The 10,626-nt window shown below is 57.7% G+C and overlaps 2 non-coding genes and 1 pseudogene across 2 annotated transcripts; all 3 read left to right on the top strand.

The window, feature by feature from the left end:
* Positions 1-2,340: 2,340 nt before the first annotated feature.
* Positions 2,341-2,531, top strand: LOC148808249 (U2 spliceosomal RNA). The gene has a single exon (XR_016088311.1). It is a non-coding gene; the product is annotated as a U2 spliceosomal RNA (small nuclear RNA).
* A 777-nt stretch (positions 2,532-3,308) lies between these two features.
* LOC148808248 (U2 spliceosomal RNA) lies at positions 3,309-3,499 on the top strand. Its single transcript, XR_016088310.1, has one exon. It is a non-coding gene; the product is annotated as a U2 spliceosomal RNA (small nuclear RNA).
* Positions 3,500-9,702: 6,203 nt separating this feature from the next.
* Positions 9,703-9,907, top strand: LOC148808247 (U2 spliceosomal RNA; annotated as a pseudogene).
* The last annotated feature ends 719 nt before the right edge of the window (positions 9,908-10,626 follow it).

Below are 10,626 nucleotides of genomic sequence, written 5' to 3'. Positions count from 1 at the left end.
AGCTGTCTCTGACTCTGGTGGTGGACAGATTACAGACCAAGAGGGAATGCTGCGAGAAGTATCTAGTTTTTATGGGAACCTTTTTTCAGAAAAGGTAAGTGAAAGGGAAGCAGCGGGAGCGATACTTCAGAACTTGCAGACAACCCTGTCAGAAGAACAGAAAGCTGATTTGGAAAAACCTTTTGAACTGCTTGAGCTGGAAGAGGCGATGAAGTCTCTGAAAAGGGGGAAGGTGCCGGGGGTTGATGGAATTCCAGTAGAGTTCTATGGCACTTTCTGGAGAATTTTAGGTCCTTTTCTTTTGGAACTAATAAAAGAGATTTTTAGCAAGGAACGTATGGGTAAGTCCATGAGGGAAGGCATTTTAACCCTGATTTTTAAGAAAGGAGACCGTACGTCCTTGAAAAACTGGAGGCCCCTAACGCTTTTATGCGCTGATTATAAGATAATGGCAAAAGCGCTTGTCTATCGTGTAGCTCAGGTGATGCCGAGCATAATAGGCAAGGACCAGACTAGTGGAGTGAAAGGGAGGTCGGGAAAATGGACCCTGCAGTTATTAAGGGATGCTGTATCATGGGCTGAACAGAGGAAGGTTCCTCTATTATTAGCCAACTTAGATCTGGAGAAGGCTTTTGACAGGGTCTCGCACAAATTCTTATGGCTGGTTTTGGAGAACTTAGGTTTTGGACCAACGGTGATCAGCTGGATCAGAACCCTATACAACGACGTGGGGAGCAGAGCGGCAGTGAATGGTTGGATAGGAGATTTTATCAACCAGAAAGCCGGAGTGAGGCAAGGTTGCCCTCTCTCGCCTTTGTTATTTGCGATCTACATAGAGCCTTTCGCATGTGCAATTAGAAGAGAGGACAAAATAGATGGCTTGATCTTGCCTGGGAGCGGAGGCGAAAGAGTTAAATTAACCATGTATGCAGATGATGTAACTTTATTAGCAGGCACAACATCTAGTTTGACCTTCGCTTTGGATGTTTTTAAAGTCTTTGCGAGAGCATCGGGCGCCTGTCTAAATGCAGAGAAAAGTACGGTGAAGGCTTTTGGTTCTAGCGAGATATCACAGCAGTGGGCCAGTGGTTTTAGATTATGTACAGGACCCATCAAGATCTTGGGTCTTGACTTTTTACGGAGGGGATCGGGGCAATGCAACTGGGCCTCTAGAATCAAGGAAGTCAGAAGGAAGCTGGGATTATGGAGCAAGTTAAAGCTGACCCTAGTTGGGAAGGTTTTAATCTTGAAAGTCGACATTTTACCGCTTTTAGTGTATTTGGTATACGTGTACCCACTGCCGGCAAGGTACAGACGCCTTTTAGTTGGTGAGGTGTTTCGTTTTATATGGGGAGGGAAATACGAATACATTAAAAGAGTGGATATGGTTCGACAAATAGAACAGGGTGGCAGAGAAGTCCCTGACTTTCCAATGAAGTTGGACTGTATCTATGTGTCTAACCTGTGTGTTGCTTTGAACTCACCTGTGAATCATGCTTATCAGTATTTTGTGAGATTTTGGCTGGCGCAGCATATGAGAATGGTGGTGACATGGTCGAACGCTGTGCCGCACGGGGGAGACCTCCCCTGGTATTATAAACATGCAACAGGGTGGATGAGGAAATATTGGGACAAGGGGGACGCCTCGATATTACTGAAACACAGATGTCTATACCAGCAAATAATAGAGACAACCAAGGTTCCGGCAGAGCGGAGAGGAAAAGAAGCTGTGTGGTCCCGAATCCAGCCACGGGGTTTGGACCATAAGTTTATTGATCTTAATTGGAGAATTGTGTGGGGAAGATTGCCGGTTAGAGAAGTGCTCTATAAGCACAAATTGACAAAGTCTGCAACATGTCCAAGAGAGGGATGTAAGAGCCCTGAGACAATTAAACATGCTTTAATGGAGTGTGGTTTTGCACAAAAAGTTTGGAAGAAATGTAACCGCTTCTTCAGGCTGTTGGACGAATCTTTTAGTATCTCAATGGCAGTAGTGCTGTATGGAATAAAGGGGGGGGGCAAAGTGGGCAGCGTCAACTTTTTACTATGGTTGATAATAAGTATGATTAAAGCAGAGATGTGGACGGCTCGGGACATTCTGATTAAAAAGGGGAAAGTAATAACGGTGCACAGCGTCTATCAGAAAGTACTACATGAAATAAAATGCCGAATAAAAAGAGATACACAGAGGTGGGGATATCACGCTGCCCGGGAGAGGTGGAAGGGTTTAGTTTTGTTGTAAGAATATGTATGTAATTTTGTGTTGAACCCTGTTTTTCTGTTTCAATGATGTACGATGGTAATGTTTAATGTCTTGGACTCTGTTTATGTATTTTTGATGTAAGTTTTATACTTTTGTAATAAAAAAAAAAAAAAAATCTGTTCTTATCAGTTTAATATCTGATACGTCCCCCATCGGGGGACCACATATTAAACGGATTTTTGGAACAGGGAGCTGGATCAGGAGCTTGCTCCGTCCTCTCCACGCATCGGCCCGGTATTGCAGCGCCTCCGGGAACGGTGCACTACCTTCTCTCAGCGGTGAAAAGACAGACGTAGCTAGCAAGCAAGCGAGGTGGACCGGAGCTCCTTCCTCTCCGGTCTCGTCTCTCGTCCATCTGTGCGTCTCTGTGTCTCTCTCTCTCCCCCTCCCCGTTCCCGTGCTCCCTCCGTGCACTTTCCCGCGCCTCGACTCTCTCGGCAAGCAGGCCGGCCCCCTTTTCGGCTCCCGTGCGTTTTCCCTCCAAAAAACTTAGTTTTTTCCTCCTTTTTCCAGGGAGGCAGGCGTGGCTTGTGTGTGTGTGTGTGTGTGTGTGTGTGTGTGTGTGTGTGTGTGTCCCCGTCCTTGCAGGCGGGCCCCTTTCGACAGCCGGCCGTTTTCCCTCCAAAAAACTTAGTATATACACCTTTTCTTTCTTTTTTTCGGCAGGCAGGCAGGTGTGTGTGTGTCCCCGTCCCTCCCGAGAGAGCGCTGCCCCTTGCCTCTGCCCGCAGGTGCCGACGGTCCGCTTTCGCTTGCAGCTCACTCGGCACGGCTGCTGCTGGTGGGAGGGGCCTAAGCTAAGGAGGCCGGCCGGCTGGCGCCCCCCGCGGCTGCGGTCGTTGTCGGGCCGTTGACAGGAGATCAAAGAGCAGGGCCCCCGCCCGGGACTGGCGGGCAGGCAGGCGAGCAAGCAGGCAGGCAAGAGAGGGGGAGAGCGGAGTCCGGGCGGCCGGCAGCCGCGTGCGGACCGGGCTCCAGAGGCGTCGGCCTGCGCCGCTGCGCGCCAGCCGGACGCCCGCGCGCCCGCCCAAGGCCGGCGTCGGGCATCGCTTCTCGGCCTTTTGGCTAAGATCAAGTGTAGTATCTGTTCTTATCAGTTTAATATCTGATACGTCCCCCATCGGGGGACCACATATTAAACGGATTTTTGGAACAGGGAGCTGGATCAGGAGCTTGCTCCGTCCTCTCCACGCATCGGCCCGGTATTGCAGCGCCTCCGGGAACGGTGCACTACCTTCTCTCAGCGGTGAAAAGACAGACGTAGCTAGCAAGCAAGCGAGGTGGACCGGAGCTCCTTCCTCTCCGGTCTCGTCTCTCGTCCATCTGTGCGTCTCTGTGTCTCTCTCTCTCCCCCTCCCCGTTCCCGTGCTCCCTCCGTGCACTTTCCCGCGCCTCGACTCTCTCGGCAAGCAGGCCGGCCCCCTTTTCGGCTCCCGTGCGTTTTCCCTCCAAAAAACTTAGTTTTTTCCTCCTTTTTCCAGGGAGGCAGGCGTGGCTTGTGTGTGTGTGTGTGTGTGTGTGTGTGTGTGTGTGTGTGTGTGTGTGTGTGTGTGTGTCCCCGTCCTTGCAGGCGGGCCCCTTTCGACAGCCGGCCGTTTTCCCTCCAAAAAACTTAGTATATACACCTTTTCTTTCTTTTTTTCGGCAGGCAGGCAGGTGTGTGTGTGTCCCCGTCCCTCCCGAGAGAGCGCTGCCCCTTGCCTCTGCCCGCAGGTGCCGACGGTCCGCTTTCGCTTGCAGCTCACTCGGCACGGCTGCTGCTGGTGGGAGGGGCCTAAGCTAAGGAGGCCGGCCGGCTGGCGCCCCCCGCGGCTGCGGTCGTTGTCGGGCCGTTGACAGGAGATCAAAGAGCAGGGCCCCCGCCCGGGACTGGCGGGCAGGCAGGCGAGCAAGCAGGCAGGCAAGAGAGGGGGAGAGCGGAGTCCGGGCGGCCGGCAGCCGCGTGCGGACCGGGCTCCAGAGGCGTCGGCCTGCGCCGCTGCGCGCCAGCCGGACGCCCGCGCGCCCGCCCAAGGCCGGCGTCGGGCATCGCTTCTCGGCCTTTTGGCTGCGATCCTTAGTACGTGGCAGGCCCGCGGCTGAGGTAACACCAAAAGACCGGGGAGAGAAGACCGGAGAGGACACCGCCTGGAGGAGACTACGCTGCTGGATTTGCCGGATTTGGACTTTGGATTGGCTTGGACTGCGCTTCGGATTTTCGTTTCCTGGATTGGACGCTTGGACACCAGAAGACTTCGGTTTTGGTGAGAAGGCTGCTTCGGCAGCCGCAAAGGCTGCGGAACGATGGCTGCGGATCCCGGGGCGGCGAGGACGGCTGAGGAGGGTCCCAAGATCCGGAAGACCATCCGCTTCATCTGGAAGCCGGATGGAGAGATGCCGGGGAGGGACGTCTTCGAAGAGGAGATCCTTTTTGGGATCCTGGGTTTGGACGTGGCGGATATCAAGTGCTTGCAGGGGAATCGGGCGCAGCGCTATATGGATCTCTCGTTCGTGGAGGAGAAAGGACATCGTGGCGCTTCCGAGAAGATCATGAAGGCTAAGGAAAGTGGCAGGCTGGAGAATTACGTGTGTCTGGGGCTCCAGAGCAACAATGAAAGGTCAGTGATTCTGCACATGTTTGACCCCTTTGTTCCCGATAGTGACGTCACGACCTTCCTCCGTCGTTACGTCGACGTGTTGGACCCCCCTCGTATCATCATGGACCCCTACAAGGTCTGGACCGGGAAGAGGCAGTATCACGTTGAGCTGAGGCCAGACGACAGAAGTAAGGACGGTTTCGCCCACCCGCCTGCCACTTTCGCCATTGGTCCAGGTAGGGGGTACTTGTTCTACGGGAATCAGCCGCCGTTCTGTCGGAAGTGTCGGGAGTCCGGGCACCGGGAGGCCGAGTGCAACGCGGCGGAGTGTGGGAAGTGCCACCGGCGGGGTCATCAGGCCCGGAATTGTCCCGTTAAAGAGTGTTCCTTGTGTGGCAACACTGGCCATTTGTATCGCAACTGCCTCCTTAGGAACGCCGAGTATGCCAGAGCTGTCCATGACGGATCCGGCCTGGCGGTGGGAGAAACGGAGTCGGAAGGCAGTGAGGCTGGGGACACCGAGGACGAACATCAGGATGGTGGTGGAGCGGTCCCTGGGGGAGCCGGGAAGGATGCCGGATGGACGGTGGTGGTGCGGCCGAGACGGAAAGGGAAGGGGAAGGGGAGGCAGCATGAGGAGGACGGCGACGACCCGCAGGAGGGACCATCTCGGGCCGAAGACGGGGTGGTCGGGAGCTGGGCGGATGTGGTGAAGGCCCCCCCCGCCCGAGCAGACGCAGGACCAACCGCAGCGCGGGGGGCAGGTGAGGAGGAGGAGGAGATGCACCACATGCCTGTGTTGAGGAAGAAGACTAGGAAGCGGTCGCAGGCTGGCAAGGGACAGATGGAGACGGGCGACAAGAAGAAGAAGACATCCAGGGAGTACTACGGGGAGGCGGAGCTCGTCCCGGAGACGGTAGCAGCTCTGGTGACGGCGCCAGAGCAGGAGGTGATGGCAGACCGGGAGGTGATGGCAGACCAGGAGGAGATGGAGGAGGGGGCAGCGCCAGCGTCAACGCAGGACGGCCAGGAGCTGGGGGACACCGCAGGCTCCCTCCCCCCTGGGCAGGGAGACAGAGTCATGGCACGGGGCCCCTTCTCTGTGGCGCAGTGCCTTTCAGGTGAGGGGAGCCCTGTGGTGACGTGCCAGGTCGACACCCCGGACCGCGAGTACTCGCGCCGGCCTGACCCTGACCCGGGCTCCAGCCCCAACCCCTCTCCCGACCCCCCTCCCCCCGACCCCGACCCCGACCCCCACCCTGACCGGGGCCCCGACCCCGGCCTCGGTCCCAGCCCCGGATTTGTTCTCGATCCCGGGCCCGACCCCGTCTCTGACATGGAGGTGGGCGTGAGCCCAGTCCCTTCGGTCACCTACATCGAGGGGACAGACACCGACAGTTCGGTCAGTGCAGCAGGGGCAGAGCATCCACTCAGCTCTAGCTCCAGCGACGGTATGGAGAGTGACAGCCCCCCGGAGCAGCCATGACCTTCACAGTGGCCACGGCTAATGTGAGGGGTCTGCGGAACCGGGAGAAACGAGCTGGAGTTTTCCGATATTTGTCCCAAAGGCTTTTGGATATTTGCTTTTTGCAGGAGACCCATCTGAAAGACCACGACGATGTGCTCGCTTACCAGAAGGAGTGGACAAAGGGGCCCTCGTGGTGGAGCGTTGGGGGGGTGAACTCCTCTGGCGTGGGCATCCTGTGTGGTTCCCCAGGGTTTGCGGCACAGGTGGTCAGCTCTGTGGTCCCCGGGCGCCTGCTGGTGGTCGACGGGACCCGGCACGGGGTGCGGACCCGGCTGATCGGTGTGTATGTCCCGGCGGACCGGCGGCAGCAGGGCTCCTTCCTGAAAGATCTGGAGCCCCTGCTGTACACAAACAGAGAGCTGATCATCGGCGGGGATTTTAACATCGACCTGGGGGACTCACAAGGTGAGGGTGCCCATGGGTTACGGTCTCTGATTGCAGATTTTGGCCTGCGGGACGGATTTCAGAATGTCGCACATCACACCTGGGACAACGGAAGGGGGACCTTCAGGCGGCTGGATTATGTCTTCACTTCGGCGAACTGGACGACCCTAAGCAGGCAAGCGACCCCTACTTGGTTTTCCGACCATCACATGCTGACGGCTTCCTTTGGTGTTGAGGACCCTCGTTTCCAGGCCGGATACTGGAAGCTGAACAGGCAAGTCCTGCAGGAGGCGAGATACCAGAGGAAGATCGCTACAGTGCTGAGGGCATGTGCGGAGAGGAGGGACGCCTTCAGTTCGGCGGTGCACTGGTGGGAGTCCTGTAAGCGCACCATCGCGGTGGTGACGAAGAAGTACTGCAGGATCCGCCGCAGTTTGGAGGACCGCCAGTGCACCAAGCTCCAGGAGGAGCTCGAGGCACTGTATGCGCAGCTGAACCAAGGGGGCGCTTACGAGGGGGAGAAGATCGCCCACATCAAGAGCCTGCTTAGGGGTAAGTGGCTGCAGTGGGCTAAGGACTTTCTTTTCAGGCTCCGTGGAGTCTGGAGGGAGAATGACGAAAGCTGCTCGTCCCAGTTCTTCGGCGCCGTGAGGAGGCAACAAGAGCGAGGCTTCTTTGACGGCGTTCGGAGGACGGACGGGTCTGTAGCCACTTCCATACCCGGGATGTTGGAGTGTGCCACAGAATATTACAGCACCCTGTTTGCTGAGAAGGAGACCGACGCCGGTATCAGGAGCAGGCTCCTGGACGGAGTGGAGCCGGCGGTAGACGACCCCGCTGCTCTGGGCGGGGCAGTGTCAGGGGCAGAGATCCGATCTGCCCTGATGGGGATGAGGAAGGGCACTGTCCCTGGCATAGACGGTCTACCGACCGAGTTTTACCTCACCTTTTTTGACCAGCTGGAGCCGCTCTTGGTGCAGGTATTCAACGAGGTGCTGGATCGTGATGGGCTCGGTGCCACCATGAAGATCGGTGTCATCTCCCTCGTCCATAAGGGAGGTGACAAGGCAGACCTGGGGAATTGGCGGCCAATCCAGCTCCTGTGCACTGACTATAAGATCTTGGCCAGGGTGCTGGGCGGCCGCCTGAGAACAGTGATGCCGGCCTTGGTGCAGGCTGACCAGACGTGTGGTGTGGCAGGCCGCAAGATCAGCTGGACCCTGCAGCTGATCCGCGACGTCATCGCGTGGGTGGAAGATAGAGGCCTGCCGCTCCTGCTGGTGAGCCTCGACCAGACCAAGGCCTTTGACCGGGTCCATCACGAGATTCTGTGGGCACTCCTGAAGAGGAAGGGTCTGCCGGACGGGTTTGTCAGGTGGGTCCGGACCTTGTACAACGGGGTAGCATCCCGGGTATGCGTCAACGGAGCGTTGGGCGGGCATATTCCAGTGCGGTGTGGTGTGCGACAGGGCTGTCCTCTCTCGCCCCTGCTGTATGTGCTTTTCCTAGAGATCCTCCTGGACCAGCTCAGGAGGGATCCGGGAGTGGATGGGATCCTGGTGCCAGGTGGAGGAGGGCAGATGGCGAAGATCGCGGCATATGCAGACGACGTCACGCTCTTCCTGGGCTCTGAAGGCGGCCTGGGGAGGGCGCTCAGCATTGTCGAGGATTTCTCAAGAGGTACCGGCGCCCGACTGAACAGGGCCAAGAGCTTAGTGAAGGTCTTCGGGACCTGGCCGAGTGAGCCGCGGGACTTTGGCGGTCTGTCACGGACGACTGGGCCGCTGAAGATCCTGGGGGTGAGCTTTCACTCCACAGATCCTGGAGGTGTCAACTGGGAGGCCGGGTTCCGGAAAGTCAACCGGAAGCTAGGCCTGTGGCAGCAACGATCGCTAACCTGGATCGGGAAGGCGCTGGTACTGAAGGCGGAAGTCCTGCCTCTGCTTCTCCACCTGGCGGTAGTGTACCCCCTGCCGGTCCGGAAGCGGAGAGATCTGGTGAGGAGCATCTTCAACTTCGTCTGGGGTCACACCTACGAACGGGTGAAGAGGTGTGATATGTACAGACCCCTGGCCGATGGGGGTCGGGGGATCTTGGACTTCCCGGCGAAGTTGGACTGCGCCTTCATAGCGAGCCTGTGCACGGTTCTGCACGACAACCCGGCCCACCTGTGCAGCCGGTTTGTCAGTCTCTGGCTGGCGGCGAGCATGCGGCACCTGACGGTCTGGACCAACACGACCCCCAAAGCAGAGCGGCTCCCGCTGCACTACCGCCACGCAGTGCGGTGGCTGCGGGCACACCCGGGGATCAAGGAAGGGACGAACTGTTTGAATCACAGGACCATGTACAGGATGGTGAAGGCGGAAGAACGGCCGGCGATCCCGGGTGTGTCCCGGATCATCTGGCAGCGGGTCCAGCCGGAGGGGCTGGATAACAAGCTGAAGGACCTGAACTGGCTCTGCGTGTGGGGTCGGCTGACGGTCAGGGCCGTCATGCATGCGCACGGGCTCTCCAGACAGAGCCTGTGCCCGCGACACGGCTGCGCGGGCGAAGAGACGGTGGGTCACGTCTTCTGGGAGTGTGCCTTCGCCCAGAGGGTGTGGAGATCGTGCGGGACCCTCTTTGCACAGGTAAGCCCCGATTCCCCCATCACGCAAGCGTCCGTCCTGAAAGGGATCGCCGGCATCCGGGGCCGGAACCGGAAATTCCTGCTGTGGCTACTGGTCAGCCTGGTCAAGGCCTTCATCTGGGATGCCCGGACAGACCTGGTGAAGCACGGCGTGGAGAAGCCTGCTTTTGGGATCCTGCGGAGGGTGAAGGAGGAGGTGGCCAGGAGGGTCCAGTGGGACATTCGCAGATGGGGGTTTGCTGCAGCAAAAGAGCGCTGGAAGGCTTTGTGCACGGGACATTAGGGGGGTGTTGGTGTGGGACTGTTTTATGATTTGTTAACGAACTTTTTTCTAATAAAAATATAAAAAAAAAAAAAAAAAAAAAAAAAAAAAATCTGTTCTTATCAGTTTAATATCTGATACGTCCCCCATCGGGGGACCACATATTAAACGGATTTTTGGAACAGGGAGCTGGATCAGGAGCTTGCTCCGTCCTCTCCACGCATCGGCCCGGTATTGCAGCGCCTCCGGGAACGGTGCACTACCTTCTCTCAGCGGTGAAAAGACAGACGTAGCTAGCAAGCAAGCGAGGTGGACCGGAGCTCCTTCCTCTCCGGTCTCGTCTCTCGTCCATCTGTGCGTCTCTGTGTCTCTCTCTCTCCCCCTCCCCGTTCCCGTGCTCCCTCCGTGCACTTTCCCGCGCCTCGACTCTCTCGGCAAGCAGGCCGGCCCCCTTTTCGGCTCCCGTGCGTTTTCCCTCCAAAAAACTTAGTTTTTTCCTCCTTTTTCCAGGGAGGCAGGCGTGGCTTGTGTGTGTGTGTGTGTGTGTGTGTGTGTGTGTGTGTGTGTGTGTGTGTGTGTGTGTGTGTGTGTCCCCGTCCTTGCAGGCGGGCCCCTTTCGACAGCCGGCCGTTTTCCCTCCAAAAAACTTAGTATATACACCTTTTCTTTCTTTTTTTCGGCAGGCAGGCAGGTGTGTGTGTGTCCCCGTCCCTCCCGAGAGAGCGCTGCCCCTTGCCTCTGCCCGCAGGTGCCGACGGTCCGCTTTCGCTTGCAGCTCACTCGGCACGGCTGCTGCTGGTGGGAGGGGCCTAAGCTAAGGAGGCCGGCCGGCTGGCGCCCCCCGCGGCTGCGGTCGTTGTCGGGCCGTTGACAGGAGATCAAAGAGCAGGGCCCCCGCCCGGGACTGGCGGGCAGGCAGGCGAGCAAGCAGGCAGGCAAGAGAGGGGGAGAGCGGAGTCCGGGCGGCCGGCAGCCGCGTGCGGA

The sequence above is a fragment of the Atractosteus spatula genome, unplaced genomic scaffold, assembly GCF_055471065.1.
Source record: "Atractosteus spatula isolate fAtrSpa1 unplaced genomic scaffold, fAtrSpa1.hap1 Scaffold_233, whole genome shotgun sequence".
NCBI lineage: Eukaryota > Metazoa > Chordata > Actinopteri > Semionotiformes > Lepisosteidae > Atractosteus > Atractosteus spatula.
The sequence above is the reverse complement of the archived record's forward strand: the minus strand, read 5'-3'. Positions and strand labels throughout refer to the sequence as shown.